Genomic DNA, 27,352 nt, shown 5'->3' on the forward strand with positions numbered 1-27,352 from the left:
TGATTTTCTTGCTCCAGCCGTCCAAACCACCACGTGCTCTTGTGTGATGGCATGGCTTATTAGGGATGATAGACTACTCATATCAATAAGGAATTCCTTCTTTTCCGGGAGCCCATTTGGACAGAACTCCAAAGTTAAGCATGCTCAGCTTGGAGTAGTGTCAGGATGGGTGACCGACCGGGAAGTTGCTCCCGGGTGCGCACAAGTGAGGACAAAGTGCGCAGAAAAGACTAGTATTGATCTGTGGGGCCAGTCAAGATCCCGCCAGGAGTAACGACCACCGGCTGGTGTGTCCGGGGCGTTACATCTTGCCTCCTGTGGCCGGCTGTTCTGTCGTGCAGGCCTCACCGCCCCCTACTACTCCCACCACTGGCCAGGCCATCCCTCTACTCACCCACACCCCCTGTTATTCAGTGGCGACGGCAACCTCACACCACAACCGAACCAGTCAACCCTCCGCATGTTCCCAGGCTCCACGTCATTCCCAGCCTCACCGTTATCCACCGCCTGGGTGCTTTCCGCTGATACGCCTCTATCGTATCTACTTTTCCTAATGCTTTTACTCTTGTTTTGGACTCTAATTTGCAAGATTTGAATCAAACTAACTCGGACTGACGTTGTTTTCAGCAGAACTACCATGGTGTTGTTTTGTGTAGAAATAAAAGTATTCGGATTGGAACGGAACTTTTTGGAGAATTATTTCAGAATAAAAGAAAAATATTGGAGCCAAAAACCACCAGAGGGGGCGCTGGGTGAGCACAACCCACCAGGGCTAAGGATGGCAATGGGTACCCATTACCCGCGTACCCGGTGGGTAAAAGCCCTATCAGGGTAAGGGTATGGGATAAAAGATTACCCATGGGTATATAAATAGAAAAATATTAAACCCATCGGGTATAGAGGGTACGGGTATGGGATATCATAACCCATACCTCTGTACCCATAGACCCACATAAAATATGTTAAGTTGGCACTCAGTGTTCATTTATCTAATTTAATTTTGCCACAAAATGAGTCTAATCCCGTAGCCATTGACTACATGAGTGGCCCATGTTAATAGTAGGTACATGGAAGATGGAGAGGAAACATGTAATGGCAAAACGAATCCCATAAATCTCTCCTTCTCTCCTAGATTAACGTGATTAGGTGATGGTGAATAATGAATAGGTGATCACATCCCATATTTAGATAGATATCCTCCTCTTTTCCTTGTCTCATCTCGTCTCCTCACCACCTCGTCCATCGCTAGTCGTTGCCGCCAGCGCCTCCGGCTTCTCACTGCCTTGCCGTTGCTAGCCCCTCTAGTTGCTTAAACGCCATGGACCTTGCAGATGGGGACCACGACCTGCGTGAGGACGGCGACCGGGATAAGCATATGCAGCTCACAATCATGCGGATTTAGTCAGAGGGCGACGACCACCACATCCAAGAGCATGGCACGATAACCCCGATCTCGTCGATGGATGGAGCATTGATCTTGTAGTTTTTTTATATGGATGAGGTGTTGCATTCGTGCATATAAGCATCTATTTCTGCTTATATATGATGTATACTGTATATAGCTATTACGATTAATATGATTTTTCTATATATACAAGATATTCGACATGTAGAGATGTTATATAAGTAAAAGATTTCAGTACATAGTATATTATGTATATATGAGAAGCATAATTTCAGTGCTCATTAAGAATCAAGTATTATATTCAGTAGACTATATATATGAAGTTGATGTCTATTTTGTTATCTATGCTCCTTTTGCAGTAGTACAAGCTCAGCAGCCTCCTTCTGAATATGCCAATTATAAATCTGCCCCAATGGATGAAGATGGAGATCATGTTATTCTTTCCGATGATTAGATGTGTAGGAGGAGATGGAAGACATCAATGAAGTACACAAACAGAAGATAATTTCTAAAGTTTGGCTAGAAATGAAATGAAAGAGGTCAATGATAACTTGTCGATTATGACTACTTGTCGCTCAAGTTCATGTGTGCACACGGGTATTTGAGTACCCATTTACCCTGTCGGGTGATGGGTATGGGAAAAAATTATACCTATTGACGGGTATGGGTACGGGTAATGTGTAAGCTCAAGGAGGATGGGTAAGGGTATGGGGTAACTCCACCCGTACCTAAACCCGGTGGGTGCCACCCCCCCCCCCCCCCCCCGCCCCCCTCAAGCATGCCCAGGTGGGTTGTGCCCACCTGGTGGCCCCACATAACCTAATTCCAACTCCATCAATACCTATTTTTCCAGGAAATAATCAGGGAGGAAGAATTATCTCGTTTCGTGATACAGAGCCGCAGCCACCTCTTGTTCTTCATTGGGAGGCTAGATCTGGAGTCTGTTTTGGGCCCCGGAGAGGGGGATCTTCGATCTTCATCATCACCGACCCTCCTTCATCACCAATTCCATGATGCTCCCCACCGGGAGTGAGTAATTCCTTCGTAGGCTCGCTGGCCGGTGAGGAGTTGGATGAGATTCATCATGTAATCAAGTTAGTTTTGTTAGGGTCTAATCCCTAGTATCCACTACGTTCTGAGATTGATGTTGATATGATGTTCTCATGCTTAATGCTTGTCACTTTGGGCCCAGGTGCCATGATTACAAATCTGAACCATTTATGTTATCAGCATTATATCTATGTTCTAGATTCAATCTTGTAAGTTATATTCACCTATTACGTGTTATGATCCGTAAACCCCGGAGTGACAGTATTCGGGATACTTTCCGGTGATGACCGCAGTTTGAGGAGTTCATGTATTCACTATGTGTTAATGCTTTGTTCCGGTTCTCTATCAAAAGGAGGCCATAATATCCCTTAGTTTCCATATGGACCCCGCTGCCACGGGAGGGTAGGACAAAAGATGTCATGCAAGTTCTTTCCATAAGCATGTATGACTATTTACAGAATACATGCCAACATTATATTTATGAACTGGAGCTAGTTTTATATCGCCCTAGGTTATGACTGTTATATGATGAATATCATCCAACGAATCCACCGATCCAATGCCTACGAATTTCTCTTATATTGTTCTTGCTAAGTTTCTATTGCTACTGTTAGTTTTACACTTGCTACAAAATCATTGCTATCACCGTTACCATTACTATTTCTGTTGCTCCTATACTATCAAAGCTATCATATTACTTTGCCACTGATCATATTGTTGCAGATAATTAATCTTCGGGTGTGGTTGAATTGACAACTCAGTTGCTAATACTTGCAAATATTCTTTGCCTCCCCTTGTGTCGAATCAATAAATTTTGGTTGAATACTCTACCTTCGAAAACTGATGTGATCCCCTATACTTGTAGGTTATCGAGACCTTTTCCTTAAGCCGTTGTCGGGGAGCATAGATATATTTGTTGAGTCACTTGGGATTATTATCTATTTATCACTATGAAGAATCTGAAGGGTACCAAGACTAAGATATTTCCCTCTAAGACAAGGGGAGGTAAGGAACTTCCATCTAGCTCTACACTTGATTCACCTTCTATTTTGAGTAAACATGCAACACCACCACATGCTATTAATTCTGATATGTCCCAAGTTATTGATGATGCTACTTCTGCTATGGTTAATGCTTATGATGATGCTAGTACCTTGCTTGATGATAATGTTCCACTAGGTGAATTTCTTGATGAACAACTTGCTAGAGCTAAAGATATGGAGCATGCTAAAACTGATGAAATAATTGAATCTGAAAATCTTGAAACACCTGTTAGATCTAGCTCTCTCAGATATGAATTACATAAGATACGGGAAGGTTATGTTATGGATGAGGAGACAACTAGAGATTTTCTTGCTTGCAATGATAGGGATGATCTTGAGAAATTATTATGCAAACTGAAGGAGAAATCTTTGAATGCTAGAATGAAATGCGATCCTAAGTTTGCTACTTCACCTATCTTTGTTGATGATAAGGATTATGAATTATTTGTCGACCCAGAGTTAATCACTTTGGTTGAAACCGATCCTTTCCATGGTTATGAAAATGAAACTGTCATGGCACATCTTACCAAATTAAATGATATAGCCACCCTATTTGCTCATGATGAGAAAATTTTCTATTATTATATTCTCAAGTTATTTCCATTCTCATTAAAGGTGATGCTAAGACTTGGTATAATACTCTTTCTTCTGGTTCTGTGCGTAGTCCCTAGGATAAGATTTACTACTTCTCTGAAAAATATTTTCCTGCTCATAAGAAACAAGCAGCCTAACAGGAAATATTTAACTTTGTGCAAATTAAAGAAGAGAGTCTCCCACAAGCTTGGAGGAGGCTTCTCCAATTGTTGAATGCTTTGCTTAATCATCCTCTTAAGAAAAATGAAATACTTGATATCTTTTGTAATGGACTAACCGATGCTTCTAGGGACTTCCTAGATAGTTGTGCTGGTTGTGTTTTCAGGGGACGAACCATTGAACAAGCTGAGGAATTATTGAATAACATATTGAAAAATTATGATGATTGGACTCTTCCTGAACCACTGCCTAAATCTACTCCAAAGAAGAGGGGTATCTTATATCTTAGTCCTGAAGATATGCAAGAGGCAAAGAAATGTATGAAGGAAAAAGGTATTAAACCTGAGGATGTAAAAAATTTACCTCCTATTGAAGAAATACATGGGCTTGAAACACCACCACCCAAGGTGGTAGAGGTAAAATATCTAATGAAATTTAATGATAAGAACAATCCTTATAATATGCATCCTAGTCAATGCCTTTATGAGTTTGATAAATACATTAGAAAACAAGATCACTTCAATGCAAATATTATGAAACAATTGAAATACAACTCTGATATGATTGCTCGCTTGAGTGACTTGTTATTCAGAATTACCAATGATGTTAGAGGTGTAGGAAAACATGCCTCTATGGTTCAAACTCAACTAGAACAAGTTGCTAAATCTCAAAGAGAATTGCTTGATGAAATGAATAATAATATCAATGATCATGTTGATAGAGTAATGACTAGAGAAGGTAGAATGACTCCGGAACCACTTTATCCTGAAGGACATCCTAAAAGAATTGAACAAGACTCTCAAAGAATTAACACTGATGCACCTAGTCCTTCTAAAAAATAAGAAAAGGAAAAATGATAGGACTTTGCATACCTCTAGTGAACCTGAGATAGAAAAACCTCCTGAAGCTAATAATGATGCTTCTATTTCTGATGTTGAAACTTAATCTGGTAATGAACATTCATCGAGTGATAATGAAAAAGATAATTATGATGTTCATGAAGACACTCAACTAGATAAAGATAAAAACCCAGATAATGATGTTGAAATAGAACCAGATGTTGATCTTGATAACCCACAACCTAAAAATAAAAGATATGATAAAAGAGACTTTGTGGCTAGGAAACATTGTAAAGAAAGAGAACCATGGGTTCAAAAACCCATGCCCTTTCCACCTAAATCAACTACGAAGAAGGATGATCAAGAATTTGAACGCTTTGCTGAAATGATTAGGCCAGTCTTTTTGCGTACTCGCTTGACCGATATTTTAAATATGGCCCCTTATGCAAAATATATGAAAGACATCATCACTAATAAAAGGAAAATACCTGAAGATAAAATCTCCAGCATGCTTGCTAGTTATTCTTTTAAGGATGGAGTACCTAAAAACTTGGAGATCCGGGAATACCCACTATACCTTGCTCCATCAAAAGAAACTATGTGAAAACTGCTTTATCTGATTTAGGAGCTGGTGTTAGTGTTATCCCCTTCTCTTTATACAAAAGACATGACTCGAATAAACTCACACCTACTGAAATATCTTTGCAAATGGCTGATAAATCAACTGCCACACCTATCGGTATCTGCGAGGATGTGCCCGTTGTTGTTGCAAATGTTACTATCTTAACAGACTTTGTTATACTTGAGATGCCCGAGGACAACAACATGTTGATTATCCTTGGTAGACCCTTTTTCAATACTGCAGGGGCTATTATTGATTGCAATAAAAGCAATGTCACTTTTCATATCAATGGTAATGAGCATACAGTGCACTTTCTGAAGAAACAATTCCAAGTGAATGGTATTAATGTTATTGAAAAATCTCCGACAATCACTATTGGAAGTTTCCAACTACCTCTGCCTACTGCCAAAAAGAAATATGAAATGCTTATTGTTGGGGACATGCATATCCCCGTTGGAGTAACTTAGTGTTTTATGAAAGTCTTCGGTTTCATGCTAATAAAAGGTGGTTGTTAATAAGACTTGATCAACCTTATTAATGGATCATTTTTGAGAGGTATGAAGTTGACGAATTTAGTAAGCACAACCTTCTGCTCCCAACTTTTATTCTCTATTTTTCCTAGTTAAATAAAATAAAATGCCATGTTTATCCTGCTTTCTGGATTTTCTGTGCAATAAAAAATGACCCAAAAATAAAAGTTCTCAAAATGTCCTGAAAATTTAAAATGATTTTTTCTGAATTTTTTAGTGCAAATAACATAAGAGGGGGTGCACCAGGTGGGCACAACCCACCTGGAAGCGCTAGCAGCCCTAGGCGCGCTGTGGTGGTTTGTGGTCCCCACATGGGCCCCCTCACATATCTCTTTAGCCCATGTCATCACCTACCTCCAGAAAAAACTCACCATTGCTCTCTCTTGTGTTCTTGCTCTCAAACCCGTGGATTTCGATCTCTTTGCTCGAAGCTTCATTTCCAAAACTGTTTTGGGGGGTTGCTACTTGGTATGTCACTCCTCCATTGGTCCAATTATTTTTTGCTTTAGTGGATTATAATTTGAATAATTAGCTACCCTTGATGCTACTGTAGATGGGCTTGCATGTTGAATTCTTGGATTTCTAATTAGTTTGAATTCTCAATATAGCCTCTATGTATGCTTATGAGTAGTTGCTATCAATCTTGTGAAGTTTTGTTGACAAAAATTATGTGGACTAAAAATTTCAGAATTTTGTTCATATGAATAAGATGAGTTTCTTTGGGAGGATTTCTTCGAGGAGGACGTCTTCAGAGGCATCATCTAGTAGTGGCTCAGTGCGTCGGTCTTATGTTGAAGCGAGTGCAAGTTCAATACGGGATGCCGCCACAAAATCATGCTTATGGACGTGTGACGATTTCATGATGAGGGCAGGTATTAAATAAGAATTTGAGCAATATGTTCACAATGCCGAGCTTGGTCCCTACAATGAAGATAAGTGCCACCAGCATCTCAGTCTCACAGAATAATTTACTAAATAATTTAAATTTCATCCTTGTGAGTCTATAGTGTCATTTAAATTGTATGACCATCCATTTACCTTACCCCTAGAGGCGTTTTCTAACCACTACAAGATTCCATTCTGGGGTTCGCTGGACGAACCACCAAGATCTGAGTATGAGACATTCTTGACTAGCCTTTGTTATGGTGAGACTAGAGGAGTGACACAAGGTAGAATAAAGAGCATCCATTTCCCATCGATTCAATACTTTCCACTCTTTAATGGGAAATGCATCGTAGGCAAGCAGCATTGCAGCACACTTTCTGCTCCTAACTTGAGCCTCATACACACTGCTCTCACCGATGTTAAATGTTATAACCTTGGAGCGATTATTGCACGCAGACTGTAACACAACACTTGTAGTGGATATTTTTATGGTGGGCTTTATGCTTCACGTCTAGCAAAGGAGCTGGGTGTATCACCTTGGCCTAATGACCCTATCCTACCCACTCAGTACTTAGACTTTGAGGCCATGAAGCGCCATAAGTTCCTTATGGTGAGGCCACTGATTATATTTATAATGTGATGTTCAATAAAGCTTCCATTGTGCACACCTTTTTGCCTGCTCCTGCTCTCTTTGATTATCATTGCAAAGGAAGGTATTATGTTCTTGAGAGCGAGGCCTAAGCACACAAAACAGAGGTGGTGGTTGCTCGGCAGGCTGAGGAGGCTGCACCAAGAGCCTCCGTGAGCTATCACTCCGATTATTACGCAGGCTACCGACGTTGATTACAAGCTAGGCCAAAAGCCTAAGCTTGGGCAGTACGTATTTCCACCGACATTACATTCATGTTCACACATTTCATTCCAGTTGTCGGTGTTCACACTTTTCATTCTAGTTGTCGGTGTTCACACTTTTTCATTGTATTATCCATGTTAGATTTATTTTCTCGCTTTCTTCTTGTGTGTTTGAAAAACTTTGAGAAAACCCAAAAATATTTCATGTTTGTTTTTGGTTTTTCTTTCTAGTCTAATTAGTTGTAGTATTAAAAGAAAACCCAAAAGGATTTCTCGATTCTTTTTCTTGCTTGTTGGGATCTTTCCCGTGTAAATAGTTTTTCTCGTTTTTGTTTTTCCTTCTTTAATTTGCTTTCTTTTAGAAAAATAAAAACTCCAAAAAGATTTTAGTGTGTTTCTCTAAATTTCTTTTCTGATTATTGAGTCATACCAAGGAGAAGACCATGATGAAAATGTTGAGTGGCTCTCATTTGCATTATTGTTGATCTAACAAAGAGCCCAAATTACCTTGTCTTCTCCTTTTGAATAAAATGTTTGTACATTCCATCTTAGTCCACGGCACTCTTGCACTATGATTATTTTCAAATCGTTTGGTCGTGCAAGTGAAAGACAGTAATGACGATATTTGGTGAACTAGTTGTGGCACAGAGAAACGGGTATGAACTCAACTTGTTCTGTTTTTGTAAATATGTTTAACCTAGTATCCATGATTCAACATATTATGATCAAACATGTTTGTAATGACAATTACAGATTATAGTTTCTCATGCCATGCTTAAGTAGCTAGGAGTGTATAATGATTTATCTTGGATGTCAACATTGCGTTAAAATGATTGTGATGTAGTATGATGATATGGTATCCTCCTTTGAATGTTTCAAGTGGCTTGACTTAGCACATGTTCATACATGTAGTTGAATCAAAACAAACATAGCCTCTATTATATTTATGTTCATGGTGTTCATATCCTACACATGCTAGTATCCAATGTTCATTATGCATAATGCATGTTCATGATTGTTTTCGCTCTCTAGCTGGCCACTTCCCAACCTATTTGCGAGCCTTCGCCTGTACCAAGCGGAAATACTGCTTGTGCATCAAAATCCTGAAACCCAAGTTATTCCAGATGACTCCACCATATCTACCTATATGTGGTATTACCCTGCCGCTCTTAGTAAATTTGCATGTGCCACCTCTAAAAATTTCAAATAAATATCCGTTTTTGTGTTTCATAGAGTGGCAGGGGGTAGTCGGTATCTTCCATGCTAAGCAGGTTATTCTCATGATGAGTGTTTATTCACTCGTCCTTGCACAAGATGGGCAGTAATAGGGATTCCCAGTCCCCCAGGATTGATGTTGGTATGGACGGTACCTGAGGATTCGGCTAGCCATGGAGTGTGATTGTTGCTGGAGGGGGTGATGAGGACATCAATACCATTGTTACACCCACAGACCCTTCTGCTATACATACTGGACCAATTACTAGAGCTCGCGCATGCCAATTGAATTATCAGGTACTTTCATTTCTTGGTAACGATTCTAATGTTCATGAGAATATGATGCTGCCTAAATTGGATACATTTGTTTTGCTTACAAATGAAGGGCCTAGATTGGACAAGAAAGATGAACCTTGGAGCAAGTTCAAGCATGGAGATTACGGCATGCGCAAGGGAACAAGAACGGAGTTACAAGTGATGTTTCCAGGACTTTGAAGCCACCATAATGAGTGCATGAAGCCTTGGACGAAATATACAAGATGTCACTTCATAAATTTCGTCCAGAGGCTATTCTAGATGCTGTGTCACCTTATTTTTGGGCCAAGCCCATGTAATTTTGAAATACTTGATTATAGGCAGTTTTTAGAGTCCGTATGTGTGGGGAAACAAGAGTTAGGGTTGGTTTCGGACCCCCTCCTCCAAGGGCCACAAAATTCCCCCTATCTCCTCCATATATACAACCCTTAGGGCATCGTTTAGACTTTGGGTTTTGTTTAGATTAAAAGTTTGCCATAGCTGCAACTTTGCGTACTTCGTTCGTGTTCAACGACCATACCAAGACGTCAGAGAACCCCACATTGATCAATAAAGCTTTCCTCTTATATTCGCAATATCATATTGCAATCTTAGTTTCTTCTTTGTTCTTCGTTTGCCTGCAGGAAACAGACCTTCGTGGTCAGGTTAATCGTGCTCCGGCGTGGTCAATAACCTCTCGGAGTTGGTTTACGATTGCTAAGGTGCAACGTCCTCGCACGTTCGTAGTTGGATCGTCAAAGTCGACTTCCTCCAAAATGATAGCCACCATCTCATCGAAAGACGGGACACCTTTGCCTCTATCAAGTGGTATCAGATTTCCAGGTTGCTCGGTGAGATTTTACAGTTTTTCATAGTTTAGATCAAGTCTGTTCTTCATACCTACAGTCCACGAAAAAGCCAAAAAAATTAGGGTTAGTTCATCATATCCAAACCAGTCTGAGCCTTTGCATAGTCTTTTCAGTATTTTGCTTTGTTGAATTTGCGGTTGCATCTCGTGTCTAGTTGCTGGTCTTAGAGTCTAGTATTTTAGAGTTTTGAGTTCTGGTCATAAGTTGTCACGCCGCCGCCGCACCGTCATCATCGCCCCTGCTATCTACCACCACCACTTATCCGCCACCGATCCGTCTCCATATACCATCACCAATCCGTATCCATATACCACCACCAATCTGTATCTATATACCATCGCCAATCCATATCCATATACCACCACCACTGCCATATCCTACCACCGTATATCCACCCCAATCTTAGTTCCTTTCATATTAGGTTTGTCTTCAAGATCCCTCTAATTTCCGATTTGTGTTTCCTTGCCTGAGTAGGTTTCAAAAAAAAGATTCAGGAGACCCCCGGGCAGTTTTTAGGCCAAAATTTTCGCAGGCAAATTTTTTTTCCTATCCTATTTTTAGGCTTTTTGAGTCTTTTGAGCCATGTGCCATCATAGTGATTTGTTGTCGCACTTTTTCATCGTCGCTGCCCTAATGTCCGAAAGAAGTCAAAAACAAAATTGCATGCCCATCCTGTCAGTTTGACCTGGGAAGAGTTTTGAGACACTCGCCATTATAGTGATTTTTCGCAAAAAAAGAGGAGCGCAAAAAAAGAGGAGCGCCAATAAAAAAATAGAGCGAAAAAAATTCCAGAGTGTGCTTTTCCCTTGTTTATGAGCAGCGCCATGATTTTGTTAGTGTTCTAGGCTCGCATCTCTAGCACAGTCTAGCCTAGGACCAACACAGTACCATCGTTGAGCATTTATTCAACTTTGCATATATGAATTGATTGTTGCTAATCTTTTTGCTACCATATTATAAGCCTTCCTAGCTCCACATAAATCTACGTCGTGCGTTTGACTCTCCCTGATAATCGCTCTATCCAAGATTTGAGAGTTTTGACTACATCGGTTGCCAATCACCGCCTGCTGCTGGGTAAGAACTGGTAAGAATTTGAGATTTTCTTGACGGATTTGTGACACGCACCACCATCACTTGTTAGTAGTATGTAGGATCATATTCTTGTGTGTTTCTATTGCTGCTAACCATGGCAGGATCACAAGCCGACGAGATTGACTGGGAGAACTTGACGAACAAGGAGCTTCATGATAAGTTTCAGCAAATGATGAGTGGACAGGTACAAGATGTGCTAAATAGATTTGAAGAGGCCATGGATAAGATAGATGGCATGGAGAAGACGTTTGAAACAAAGCTCGATAACAAGTTTACTGAAGTGCTTTTTCGTTTTCCACCACCACCGCCAGCTGCCCCTGTCGCACCTCTACAACAACAACAACAACAACAATGTCGCCTTCCAAATCAAGTGGGACGAGCACAACGCGTTCCCATTGACCCTGGGCACTTGGAGTAGATGTCAAGAAAGAAGCGAGGAGGCCACGAGGCAGGGAGGCGCGCTTGCCCCCCTGGGCGCGCCCCCACCCTCGTGGGCCCCTCGCAGCTCCACCGACCTACTTCTTCCTCCTATATATCCATATACCCCGAAAACATCCAGGAGCACCACGAAACCCTATTTCCACTGCCGCAACCTTCTGTCCCCAAGAGATCCCGTATTGGGGCCTTTTCCGAAGCTCCGCCGGAGGGGGAATCGATCACAAAGGGCTTCTACATCAACACCATAGCCTCTCTGATGATGTGTGAGTAGTTTACCACAGACCTTCGGGTCCATAGTTATAAGCTAGATGGCTTCTTCTCTCTCTTTGTATCTCAATACAAAGTTCTCCTTGATCTTCTTGGAGATCTATTCGATGTAATTCTTTTTTGCGGTATGTTTGTCGAGATCCGATGAATTGTGGGTTTGTGATCAAGTTCATCTGTGAACAATATTTGATTCTTCTCTGAAATCTTTTATGTATGATTTGTTATCTTTGCAAGTCTCTTTGAATTATCAGTTTGGTTTGGCCTACTAGATTGATCTTTATTGCAATGGGAGTAGTGCTTAGCTTTGGGTTCAATCTTGCGGTGTCCTTTCCCAGTGACAGTAGGGGCAGCAAGGCACATATTGTATTGTTGCCGTCGAGGATAAAAAGATGGGGTTTATATCATATTTCTTGAGTTTATCCCTCTACATCATGTCATCTTGCCTAATGCGTTACTCTGTTCTTATGAACTTAATACTCTAGATGCATGCTGGATAGCGGTCGATGTGTGGAGTAATAGTAGTAGATGCAGAATCATTTCGGTCTACTTGTCACAGACGTGATGCCTATATACATGATCATGACTGGATATTCTCATAATTATACACTTTTCTATCAATTGCTCAACAATAATTTGTTCACCCACTGTAATACTTATTCTATCTTGAGACAAGCCACTAGTGAAACATATGGCCTCCGGGTCTATCTTTTGTCATATAAGTTTCCAATCTATTTTACTTTGCAATCTTTACTTTCAATCTATATCATAAAAATACCAAAAATATTTATCTTATTATCTCTATCAGATCTCACTCTCGTAAGTGACCGTGAAGGGATTGACAACCCCTTTATCGCGTTGGTTGTGAGGTTCTTATTTGTTTGTGTAGGTGCGAGGGACTTGCGTATAGTCTCCTACTGGATTGATACCTTGGTTCTCAAAACAGAGGGAAATACTTACCCTACTTTGCTGCATCACCCTTTCCTCTTCAAGGGAAAACCAACACAGTGCTCAAGAGGTAGCAATATCTTCCTGATATATATCTTACTTGGGAGTTAGAAACTGAACAACGTTTTACATGTTTACAATATCCCGAGGAGAGACGTGTTCCTGCTGTTGTTTGTGCTTTCACTAGTTTTGCATGTGTTTGGTGGTCTGAACATTGTAGATTATATCCTATTCCAGCTACTTGGGCTGCTTTGAAAACTGATATGTGCACTCATTGGGTTCCACAATATTATCAATGTGAATTACATCAAAAATTGCAGCGCTTAAGACAAGGAAAAAAATTCTATAGAAGAATATTATCAGGAATTACAAACTGGCATGATTACATGTGGTATTGTTGAGGAGAATGAAGCTATGCTTGCATGTTTTATGGGTGGATTGAATAGAGAGATTCAGACCATTCTAGAATATAAGGAGTATAATAATATCACTCGTTTATTCCATCTTGCTTGTAAAGCTGAACATGGAGTGCAGGATCGACATGCATTGGCGCGGACTAACTTTTCTGTAGTCGACCTTCATCATGGACACCACGTGCATCCTCTACTTCCACACATTCTACTGCACCGACACCTCCATCGGCTGTTACCTCCAGCCGTGATACAAGGAAGCAGGCACAACCACCATTATCTGCCAAGAGCACACCTATCGGGCCTGCACAGAGTTCTTCTTCTTCCATGGCATCAACAGGGCACACAAGTGATATTATTTTTCGTCGTTGTAAGGGAAGAGGATATTTGGTGAGAGAATGCAAATCTCAGCATGTCATGATTGCTACTGAGGATGGTGGGTATGAGTCCGCTAGTGACTATGATGAGGAGACTTCGGCTCTTATTACACGTGAAGAAGACGGTGGAGATGATTCTGATCATGAGACGCAATACATGGCTCCTGCAGATGCTGACAGATATGAATTTTAGTTTCTCAACGTGTTTTGAGTGTGCAGGTCACACAAGCTGAGCAAAATCATAGGCATAATTTGTTCCATACAAAGGGAGTTGTAAAGGAACATTTTGTTCGCGTCATCATAGATGGAGGGAGCTGCAACAACTTGGCTAGCATGGAGATGGTGGAGAAGCTATCTCTCACCACAAGACCACATCCACATCCTTACTACATCCAATGGTTCAACAACAGTGGCAAGGTTAAGGTAACACATATTGTTCGTGTGCATTTTAGTATCTCTACATATGCTGATTATGTTGATTGTGATGTGGTACCCATGCAAGCATGTTCCTTATTACTTGGTAGACCATGGCAATTTGATAAAAATTCTGTACACCATGGTAGAAATAATCAGTATACTCTTGTCCATAAGGATAGCCATATTAGTTTGCTTCCTATGACTCCTGAATCCATTTTGAAAGATGATATTAATAGAGCTAATAAAGCAAAACGGGAGAAAAATAATAGTGAAAATCAGATTGTGGCAAAATAATTTGAGCAACAAATGAAACCTAATAATAAACCATCTAGTGTTGTGATATGTCTCCAACGTATCTACTTTTCCAAACACGTTTGCCCTTGTTTTGGACTCTAACTTGCATGATTTGAATGGAACTAACCCGGATTGACGCTGTTTTCAGCAGAATTGCCATGGTGTTATTTTTGTGCGGAAATAAAAGTTCTTGGAATGACCTGAAAATCAACAGAGAATATTTTTGGAATATATAACAAATACTAGCGAAAGAATCAAGGTACGGGCCCACACCCTGTCCACGAGGGTGGGGGCGCGCCTACCACCCCTGGGCACACCCCTGCCTCGTGGCCCCCCTGACGCTCCACCGACCTCAACTCCAACTCCATATATTCACGTTCGGGGAGAAAAAACCAGAGAGAAGGATTCATCGCATTTTATGATACGGAGCCGCCGCCAAGCCCTAATCTCTCTCAGGAGGGTTGATCTGGAGTCCGTTCGGGGCTCCGGAGAGGGGAATCCGACGCCATCGTCATCATCAACCTTCCTCCATGACCAATTTCATGATGCTAACCACAATGCGTGAATAATTCCATCGTAGGCTTGCTGGACGGTGATGGTTTGGATGAGATTTATCATGTAATCGAGTTAGTTTTGTTAGGGTTTGATCCCTACTATCCATTATGTTCTGAGATTGATGTTGCTATGACTTTGCTATGCTTAATGCTTGCACTAGGGCCCGAGTGCCATGATTTCAGATCTGAAACGATTATGTTTTCATGAATATATGAGAGTTCTTGATCCTATCTTGCAAGTCTATAGTCACCTATTATGTGTTATGACCCGTTAACCCCGAAGTGACAATAATTGGGATACTTACCGGTGATGACCGTAGTTTGAGGAGTTCATGTATTCACTAAGTGCTAATGCTTTGTTCTAGTACTCTATTAAAAGGAGGCCTTACTATCCCTTAGTTTCCAATAAGACTCCGCTGCCACGGGAGGGTAGGACAAAAGATGTCATGCAAGTTCTTTTCCATAAGCACGGATGACTATATTCGGAATACATGCCTACATTACATTGATGAACTGGAGCTAGTTCTGTGTCACCCTATGTTATAACTATTGCATGAGGAATCGCATCCGACATAATTATCCATCACTGATCCATTGCCTACGAGCTTTTCCTATATTGATCTTCGCTTATTTACTTTTCGTTGCGACTGTTACAATCACTATAAAACCAAAACTGCTACCGTTACTTTTGCCACCGTTACCACTACTATCATATTACTTTGCTACTAAATACTTCACTACAGATATTAAGTTTCCAGGTGTGGTTGAATTGACAACTCAGCTGCTAATACTTGAGAATATTCTTTGGCTCCCCTTGTGTCGAATCAATAAATTTGGGTTGAATACCCTACCCTCGAAAACTATTGCGATCCCCTATACTTGTGGGTTATCAAGACTATTTTCTTGCGCCGTTGTCGGGGAGCATAGCTCTATTCTTTGAGTCACTTGGGATTTATATCTGCTGATCACTATGAAGAACTTGAAAGATAAAAGAACCAAGATTTTTCCCTCAACTACAAGGGGAGGTAAGGAACCGCCATCTAGCTCTGCACTTGATTCACCTTCTGTTTTGAGTAAACTTGCAACACCTACACCTGCTATTCATTCTGATATGTCGCATGTTATTGATGATGCCACTTCAGCTTTGCATGATGCTTATGATGAAACTACTTCTATGTTTGATAATACCAATGTTGGGGATATCGCTTATCGGGAACTTATCGGTCGACCCATGATAAGGGGTAAATCGGCTAGTTTATCAGCATATCGGCCGATTTATCGCCATATCGGCTGATTTATTAGCCGATTTATCTTATCGGTCAAACAACGGTAAGCGATAAATCGGCCGATTTATCAGAACGTCGGAAGATATCTTGAACAGTGGATAATAATGTGCCACTAGGTGAATTTCTTTATGAACAACTTGCTAGGGTTAGAGAGAATGAAATTATTGAAACTGATAATATTGATGAAAGTGATGATGAAGATTCTCCCCCTAGATATAAATTGCCTGTTGTGCCTGAGGGTTATGTTATGGATGAAGAAACTGCTAGAGAATTTTTAGCTTGCAATGATAGATCTGATCTTAAGAAATTATTAGCTAAGCTTAAAGAAAAATCTTTGAATGCTAGAATGAAACATGACCTTGCTTTTGCTACTTGACCTATCTTTATTACTGATAAGGATTATGATTTCTCTGTCGATCCTGAGTTAATCACTTTGGTTGAATATAATCCTTTTTATGGCTATGAATCTGAAATTATTGTGGCACATCTTACTAAATTAAATGATATAGCCACCCTGTTCACTAATGATGAGAAAACTTGTTATTACTTTATTCTTAAGTTATTTCTGTTCTCATTAAAGGGTGATGCTAAAACATGGTTTAATTCTCTTGATCCTGGTTGTGTGCGTAGTCCCCAGGATATGATTTATTACTTCTCTGCTAAATATTTCCCTGCTCATAAGAAACAAGCTGCCTTAAGGGAAATATATAATTTTCTGCAAATTGAAGAAGAGAGTCTCCCACAAGCTTGAGGGAGGCTTCTCCAATTACTTAATGGTTTGCCTGATCATCCTCTCAAGAAAAATGAAATACTTGATATCTTTTATAATGGACTAACCGATGCTTCCAGAGACTACCTGGATAGTTGTGCTGGTTGTGTTTTCAGGGAAAGAACTATTGATCAAGCTGAATTGCTATTGAATAATATGTTGACTAATGAAAATAATTGGACACTTCTTGAACCAACTCCTAAGCCAACTCCGAAGAAAAGGGGTATTCTATTTCTCAGTCCTGAAGATATGCAAGAGGCAAAAAAGCTATGAAAGAAAAAGGTATTAAAGCTGAAGATGTTAAGAATTTACCACCTATCGAAGAAATACATGGTCTTGATAACCTGACACAGGTAGTGAAGGTAAATTCTCTCTATAGATTTGATGAAGGTGATATTTCTCGTTGTAAGTCTGCTAGCTAATGCTTAGATGAGTTTGATGACTTTATGGTTAAACAAGAAGACTTCAATGCTATGTTGGTAGACAATTGAAACGCAATGCTTATATGATTGAACACTTGAGTGATTTTATGTCTAGAGTTAATGGTGAAATTAAACTTATTAGTAAACATGCTTCTATGGTTACCACTCAAGTAGAACAAGTACTTAAGGCTCAGAATGATTTGCTCAATGAATTAAATAATAAGACAAATGATAATGTTGTTAGAGTTATGACTAGAGGGGGTAAAATGACTTAGGAACCTTTGTATCCTGAGGGCCATCCTAAGAGAATTGAGCAAGATTCTCAGAGAACTAATGTTGATGCACCTAGTTCTTCTAAGAAGAAGAAGTAGTAAAAGAAGAAAAATGATAGGACTTTACATGCTTCTAGTGAACCTGTTGTTGACACACCTGAGAATCCCAATGATATTTCTATTTCTGATGCTGAAACACAATCTGGTAATGAACATGAACCTAGTGATAATGTTAATGACGATGTTCATCTTGATGCTCAACCTAGCAATGATAACGATGTAGAGATTGAACCTGCTATTGATCTTGATAACCCATAGTCAAAGAATCAACGTTATGATAAGAGAGACTTTGTTGCTAGGAAGCACGGTAAAGAAAGAGAACCATGGGTTCAGAAACCCATGCCTTTTCCTCCTAAACCACCCAAGAAAAAGGATGATGAGGATTTTGAGCGCTTTGCTGAAATGATTAGACCTATCTTTTTGCGTATGCGTTTGACTGATATGCTTAAAATGAACCCTTATGCTAAGTACATGAAGGATATTATTACTAATAAAAGAAAGATACCGGAAGCTGAAATTTCCACCATGCTTGCTAATTACACTTTTAAAGGTGGAATACCAAAGAAACTTGGAGATCCAGGAGTACCAACTATACCATGCTCCATTAAAAGAAACTATGTTAAAACTACTTTATGTGATCTTGGAGCCGGTGTTAGTGTTATGCCTCTCTCTTTATATTGTAGACTTGATTTGAATAAGTTGACACCTACTGAAATATCTTTGCAAATGGCTAATAAATCAACTGCTATACCTGTCGGTATTTGTGAGGATGTGCTTGTTGTGGTTGCAAACGTTACTATTTTAACAGACTTTGTTATTCTTGATATTCCCGAGGACGATAGTATGTCGATTATCCTTGGTAGACCCTTTTTGAATACTGCAGGGGCTGTTATTGATTGCAACAAAGGCAATTTCACTTTTCATGTTAATGGTAATGAGCATACGGTACACTTTCCGAGGGAACAACCTCAAGTCCATAGTATCAATTCTATTGGAAAAATTCCAACAATCACTATTGGAGGTTTTGAATTTCCTCTTCCTACTGTCAAGAAGAAATATGATACTCTTAATGTTGGGGATGTGCATATCCCAGTTGAGGTAGCCTAGTGTTATTTGAAAATTTCTCCAGTTTCATGCGATTCGGAATGAGTTTGTTAACAAGACTTGATCAACCTTGTTATTGGATTCCTTTTGATGAGCATGAGATGGATGAAGTTAGAAAGCACAACTTTCTGTACCCTCTTTTTACTTTCTGTTATTTATCTTAAATAAAGTAAAAATAGTATTTTTCGTCTATTTTCTGAATTATCCTTGCAATAAAAAATACCCCGAAAATAAAAGTTCTCCAAATGCCCTGAAAATTTAATATGTTTTTTTGAATATTTAAGAATTATTGGCACTAAGAACACACCAGGGGGCCTCACCATGTGCCCACGAGGGTGGAGGGTGCGCCCACCCCCAGGGCGCGCCCCCTGCCTCGTGGACCCCACATGGTCCCCTCCACTTATTCTTGCACCCACACACTTCGTCTTCCTCCAGAAAAAATCATCCACTAGCTCAAACCCGTGTTCTAGCTCATCTTGCTGCCATTTTCGATCTCCTTCCTCAAAGCTCCATTCACAAAACTGCTTTGGGGGATTGTTCTTTGGTATGTGACTCCTCCAATGGTCCAAATAGTTTTTGTTCTAGTGCTTTATTTATTGCAAATTTTTCTGCTTAGGTGACCCTGTTCTTGAGCTTGCATGTCAAATTTATGTGGTCAAAAGTAGTTTTAATGCATGATATAGCCTCTAGGCACTTGTAGGAGTAGTTGCTATCAATTTTGTTGAGTTTGGTTCACTTTTATTTTGAGTCACTGAAAATTTCAGAAATTTTTCAGAGGAATAAAAATGTTTAGGAAAATGTAGCAAGGTGATTCCTCAAGGAAGCAAGGCCCAAGGCCCGCGATACAAGAGTCAGACAATGAACTACCAAGGGAAGCTCAAGTGTGGCCTTGTGAATGGCTGTCAGAGGATTTCATGGTCCAGGCAGGCATCAAGGTAGAATTTGACGCATATGTGCATAACGCTGATCTTGAGAGCTTCATGTCAGATAAGTGTCGACAATACCTCTATTTAACTGATTCATTTGTCAGAAGGTTTAAATTTACATCCTCACGCAATTCACACAATGTCCTATTTGATCTTTATGATAATCTTATTCCATGGACTTAGAAGATTTTAATACTGCTTGTAAACTCCTGTAGTGGGGTAGTGCTAGTGAACCTCGCAAATCTGAATTTAAAGAATTTCTTGCTAGTATCACTGTGGGGGAATCTAGAGAAATAACACAAGCTAACATAGGGAGCATTCATTTTCCTGCCATACATTATTTTGCTCTCTTCGTGGGTAGATGCATTAATGGTAAGGATGAGGCATGTCACATGTGTGTTTCCGATCTTAGTGATCTCAAGAGTGCTGTATTAGGAGATAAACAATACAACATGGAGGCTATTGTTGCACGTAGGTTGCATCTTAATAGTTTAACTGGAGATTTGTTTGGTGGAATTTATGCAACTCGTGTAGCTCACTTTCTTGATATACCCATACGCGGGGATGATATTGAGTTGCCTCCTGCTTATCTAGATTATAATGCTATGGTTCGTCATCAGTTTGTTGAGAGGAATGATTAGTTCCTCCAGTATCGACTAATCTTTGACAGACGACGCCACTGTCCATGTTGCTCTCCCTGCTCCTGCTTTCTTTGATTTTTAGACAAAAGGGAGATATGTTATAACCAAGGAGGAGGCGAACGAGTACGAGAGGAGGACGGAGGCAGCCCGCCTCCAAGCTGCAGCTCATGAGGCAATAGCTGTTGCATCCCAGTAGGATCCCAGTTACAACTTTGGATTTCCACCAGGCCAACCGTGGCCATAGACCAACTCAGGCCAAAAAGCCTAAGCTTGGGGAAGTATGTATTTCTCACCGACATTACATTCATGTTCACACACTCATGGGAGTTGTCGGTGCTCATACTTTTTCATTGTATCATCCATGCTAGTTTATCTTATTTTTAAGCTTTCTTCTTGTGTGTTTGAAAAACCTTCAGAAAACCAAAAAAATAGTTGTAGCTTTTAGCTAGTTTACTTTCCATGATTGTAGTAGTAGTGATTAAAAAGAAAACCCAAAAAGATTTCTCGTTCTTCTTTTGCTTGTTGGGAGCTTTCCCGTGTAAATAGTTTTGTTTCTTTGGGGGTCGAGAGGAGAAGACAATGATGAAAATGTTGAGTGGCTCTCATATGCATTGTTGTTGATCTAACAAAGAGCCCATATTACCTTGTCTTCTCCCTTGTATTGAATGCTTGCAGATTCTAGCTTAGTCCAATGCACGCGCACCATTATTATTATCCACACTATTCGGTTGTGCAAGTGAAAGGCAATAATGACAATATATGATGAACTGATTGAGATGAGAAAAGCTGGTATGAACTCGACCTCCCTTGTTTTTGTAAATATGATTAGTTCATCGTTCCTGATTCAGCCTATTATGAATGAAACATGTTTGCAATGACAATTAGAGATTACAGTTGCTCATGCCATGCTTAACTTGCTAGGAGTTTATAATGGTTTACCTTGCGTGCCAACATGCTATTCAAATGGTTGTGATGTGGTATTATAGGGTGGTATTGTTGTAGGGTGGAACCCTAAGTGGGGATCTTTCACGAATTGGAGGGGGAATCCCCAAGAACAAGAAGAACACAAGAGAGAAAACAAGAGGAAACACTCAATTGACTAGATCCAATCACACATATGCCAGATCCAAGAACATACAAGAGGTCACAATGATTCAAAAACAACAAAGGAAAGATACAAGATACTAGTTCATCCCAATCCTATGATGAGAGAGGTCTTGATGATCCTATGATGGGGATCCTTCCCACATGTGGGGGTCTTGATATCCACAAGTGGATCTTCTCCCTTAGGAGGACATGATCTCCTAGAGGAGTGGGTACAAGGACCGAAGCTCACATAATCATCTCATATACTTTGCTATCCCTAACAAATGGTCTAGGTACGGAATATATAGGTGGCTGGAGGTGAGGGACGAGGTGGATGAAGAGGAGGCCCAAACAGCAATCACAGCCGTCCATCCTGTAGGGCCCGTGCGCCCTGGTTAAGTTGGGCCTGTGCGCACGGGGGTCCCGTGGGCACGGTACAAGCTCGTGCGCGTGGGGTGCTCCAGCGCCAGCTCTCTGTGTAGTCCGTGCACACAGGGTCTTCGAGGCCCGTTGGCACGGGGTCGCCTGGGAGGTGCAGAGTTGATCTTGTTGCACTCCTTCTTCCTCCTTGTGGCCTTGGGGTCCTTCTCCTTAGCCTCCGGGATGCTCCCTAACTGCTTGGTGGCGGTCGTCCTCGTACCTAGTGATGCACAATGATCCATGGTGAGGTAGCAACCAAGTCCTATGGATATTCATGTAAATCTTGGAGAGGAGCGGGTTCACCTTAGGTTCGTTAGGTCCACTTGGGGCTTGAGGTGCAATGAAGGTGAACACGGTGATGTCCATAGGATGCTCCGCATTATCCCCTCCCCCTTGGGAAATATCTGAGCTCAGATCGTAAACCATATCACCACGGGAAAGAGATGATGTCGCTGTGTATAAGTTGACGATCACCAAGCATTCATCCTCTTGTAGCTTGAAATGGGCACTCTCCAATGTCGCACCCTCTTGAAATTCCTTCAAAAGGAGCAAAGATAACAAGCACTTTGAAAAACAAATGTGGTTGGCGTAAGAGCAAAACCAAGCATTCAAGAGGTGATTCACCCAACAAGTGTTGTCATCAAGCATAGCATACGGTTTGACAAAGAACTGTGGCAAGGCATTTAAGCATATAAGTTGAGCACAATCAAGGACATCATGGAAACAAGCATCTAAATGTGAGGTAGCGATGCAAATATGTGTGTCAAGAGAATAAGCATCTACCTCAAACTCATAGAAATCATGCATAAGGCGCTCAACAAATGGTCTATGGTATGCATATGAAGCATTCACGACACCAAACATAATGAGATGTCTAAACACATGTGTCAAGTTCAAGACAATCCGAGCATAATGTGCATATGGTGGAGTGAAGATATCATGGCACTCAACACAAAGGAAAGAGCAATTGTTCATCATGTGCGAGGAAATCATAGTGATCAAATAGTGCAAGCTAGTAGTGCGAAGATGCAACATACTAGCAGGAATCATGGCAAGCATGTCATGTGTACAAATAGTGGGCATGAATAATTCACATGACATAGCACAAGCATGATAGCAAGATATGAGGAGGGTATCATCATTGTAAAGCAAGCAAGGGTCACAATTGCATGGCAAAATCATGTAAAGAGGCATAGCATGCAAAGTGAACAAGATACAATGGGCATAAAGTAACAAGTGATATATAGCCCATAGCCTTGTGAGAGCCAAGTAGAAGATATGCGCGTAGTCGTTGTGCGAAGAGAATGGTAGGAAGGACAATCCATGGGATCCGAAATCGTTGTTGCTCTCAAGAGCTCGTTTCGTCAAATGTTGGGATTGAGAGGTTGACGAACATACATGAGTACCTACACAAAACAAAGGAAAATGAAAAATTGTGTGTGCGTGGTAGATGTACACATCATCCATCATGATGTGCATGTGCTTGTGTTGGTTAGCATGAACTAGCCAATGCTCAAATAAATGAGATGCGTGATATAGAAACATGTCATCCATCATGATAGGTTTGTTGTTATGTATAGCATAATGAAGACTCAAATTGTGTAATGCATCATGAGAAATATCTAGAGCATTGTTATTCATGGAATGCATGTGGTGCAAGCAAGTATGGGAATCATGCAAAGTATGGAATGGATCAAAATCTCCTAATATGGATGAGGAAATTATGGGGGTCTCCTCATTAGCATTAATGGAAACATCGCACGGAGAATATTGACAACATCCAAAACAAAGCATATTTGGAACAATGTGATCATGGCATGGCATAGTGGATGAATTGCGCAAATCATGTAGAGGGAGCATGGCAATATCATCACAAGAGAAACAAAAGCCAATGACCATCATCTTGTCATCTATGCCATATGTGCAAATAGGATTTATTTTAATAGCATATGCATAGTTACTATGTTGAGATTGAAATGATGCAATATGGGCTATCTCACTCATAGTATATGACAAGGTTAATGGATTTTCAAACATGATGTGACCAAAATAATTTTCACATGATATCATATGGAGCATAGCATCACAACTAGGCAATTCAACATGCTCATCATCATATTCATCATAAATGGGTGGCATATCGAAACATAACATAGTATGCGATGAATCCATAAGGTGATCATCATCATGCAAGCAATCATTTGCAAGATAGTCCACTAGTGGGACAAGAGAATCACCATCACCTATGTTACCTTTGGAGCTCCACTCATGTGGTGTAGGTGAGGCATCGAAGACCGAGTCATGGTCATCTTCATTGTGATGGAACCATGTGGGGGGTGCATCGTATTCCACCATGGCCATCATCTTGTCCATAGGAAGGACGAAGTCGTCGAGGATCGGCGCATCATCATAAATGGGACCTAGCACCAAATGAGAAGACACAATAGAGGTAGAGGTCAAGTCGTTAGAGTTGAAAGTGTCCTCACATGACCTATCAACTATCTCACTCTCTCTATGTGGTGGTTCACTCACTCACTCAAGGTAGGTGCACTCAAACTCACATATGGTGGAGTCACTCATCTCACTCAAGTGGTGGGGGTTGTGGCTCTCCTCACATGGGAGTTGTGGAAACTCGTCATATATGGGGCTAGTGGTGAAGTCACTCTCACTCTCACTCTCAATATGGTGGCACAAGTCACTCAAATCATCATATGTTGCCGTGGTCGAAGGGAAAATCCTATGCTCAACCATCTCGTAGTCGTTGCCATGGATGAAGGCCGAAGATGGCACATCATCGCTCTCCTCCATGAACGAAGGGAAAATCCTATGCTCGACCATGTCGTCACCGTCGCCGTGGATGAAGGCCGGTGTAGGCGTACTCATCGGAGGTAGGCGAAGATGTCGTACGTCGAAAGGCGAAGATGCCTTGATAACACTTGGCGAAGATGCCAAAGTAGTTGATGAAGCCGCAGCCTTGGGGTCGATGGTGCTGTTCTGTAGAGCCTGTGCGCACGGGGGTGCAGGAGGCCGTGGGCACAGGGTCCCGTGTGCACGGGGCTCCAAGGCCCGTGGGCACGGGGGTGGCAGAGAAGCCATCTCTCGTCCCGAAGGTCGCTCTTCATGGTCTTGTCCGTGTTCTTGGCGGTCGCCTCGAAGATGATGACGGTGCCGTGTGGTACTTGCATCGCGTGGCCATAACGAAGACTTGCGACTAGAGCGTCTCCGCCGTGAAGATGGCGAAGAGGAAGAAGACTTGTAGTTGGCCCACATGTGTCGGATGTCATCCAATTGTGCGCCCAACTTGGTGTCGATGTAGTCCCTTGTCTGTGCTTCGCGTTGGTGAATGTCGACGGTGAGTCGCTCAATGCTTCGCATTGCTCATTGTAGTTTGAAGATGGGCGTTTTGGTGATGTAGTTGCTCGCGCCGTCGTTGTCGTGGAAGACCGGAGATGAAATGCCTTGCCTATCCATCACAAGACTCGAGCAAATGTGAGTGGAAGAAAGGAGAGAACTAGACCAATGTACCTTATCCAATGTTGAAGATGGATCAATGATCACTCAATAATATAACAAGGAAATAGCACAATTGGTACCGGATCTTTTCAATTCTCACATCTACACAAGTAAGGCTTATGGTGGAGCTCGGTGAGGATAGTGGCACAAAAATTTGATGCAAATTGTTAGCAAGAGTCAATAATGTTGGAAAAGATTCACAAATTCGCAAGTGAAACAAGTAGACCAATAGAAATATGTGGCACATGGAAACACACACACGAATAGATAAATGGGGTCGTGCAACCAAGGAATGAGCACAAAATGTGGAATCCATGGAAAACGCTCGTGTTGCACAACTCAAGAGAGACACTAGCACGATTGCTCAATGGGAAGATATGACACTTGTGCACAACCTATAAGATGCAAAATGTATGAGCTTTCTATCCCAAGTATGTTATGTGTATGATGTTCCGGTGTTCTTCTCAAGATGATCCAAGATGATCGGATATGACAATCTTATGTGCAATGTGGTATGATGCTATGGCACTTGCATACAAGCTCTTTGCTCTATTTTCTTTTACTTAAAAGCTTATTCTCTTTTTTTGATATGGCCACTATGCGAAATGCACAAACCAAGATAGTGATTTTGTATATGCGGGAACAATCTTGTGACACAAGAGATGATATGATGCCAAGATGATACCAATATGATATGGTATGTATGCAATGGAAGGTACGGGTCACTAATGTGCACAAGTAACATTGCCGGCAATACTCAAATGGCTAGTCTCGATAGGCAAGTGACGCAAAATGGGCTAAGGGGTTAACAATGTAATGCCAAGAATGTACAATGATGGGATACCATGATACCAAGATGATATAGAGGTTATCGTTCTTGCTTACGGTTAGGGTGTCAAAATGGTGAAGTGGTCGACAATGTAATGGCAAGAATGTACAATGATGGGATACCACGATACCAAGATGATATAGAGGTTATCGTTCTTGCTTACGGTTAGGGTGTCAAAATGGTGAAGTGGTCGATGTCGATGACGACCTCGTGGCGATGATGAGTGGCGGTGGTCTTGATGTAGATACCAAGATGATGTAGACCCATCCCTAAGTAGCCGAAACACCTTAGGAAACGGTAAAAACCGCAAACTCAAAATCTCAAGGAAAATATCAAATGGTGGTAGCGGGATGAGTTGGTGGTTCCGGAGTTAGCAATGCAGAAGTGGTGGTGGTGGTTGATGATGAAGTGACCGCCCTAAGTAGCTGAAACACCTTAGGAGACTCAAGTCACCACACAAGCAACCACAAATGCTAAAAGGAGCAAAAAGGGTTAGGTTGCGGAAGGCTATCGTGGTTTTGCGGATGATATGGTGGAGGGCCTAGGCAAAGATTCCATAAAGTAAAAACTTTGATGGAGTAAAATGGTGATGGAACGTATCTAGCTGGATGGGGGATGTCAATAGCTACTCAACGAGCTAAAGAACGCGAAAATCGGACTCCGGGTGTGGAAGTTATGGCAGAAACGCTGAAGTGCACGTGGCTGCTGTAGGGGGGCCATGCGCACGGGGTCCAAGGCCCGTGGACACGCGGTCCCGTGTGCACGGTACACACACCGAGGGCACGGGGTCACCTGGGACACGCGTGTTTGGCAGAGTTCTTCGTGATCTAGGATCCAAATGGATGGATCTCATTGCTAGGGTTTAGCTGGGGG

The 27,352-nt window shown here is 41.2% G+C and overlaps 1 pseudogene; it reads right to left on the minus strand.

The window, feature by feature from the left end:
• Positions 1-22,112: 22,112 nt before the first annotated feature.
• LOC147979425 (uncharacterized) lies at positions 22,113-25,233 on the minus strand (annotated as a pseudogene).
• Positions 25,234-27,352: the final 2,119 nt, after the last annotated feature.

Source organism: Triticum urartu, chromosome 3A (assembly GCF_056163025.1).
Source record: "Triticum urartu cultivar PI428250 chromosome 3A, HENAU_Tu73, whole genome shotgun sequence".
Lineage (NCBI taxonomy): Eukaryota > Viridiplantae > Streptophyta > Magnoliopsida > Poales > Poaceae > Triticum > Triticum urartu.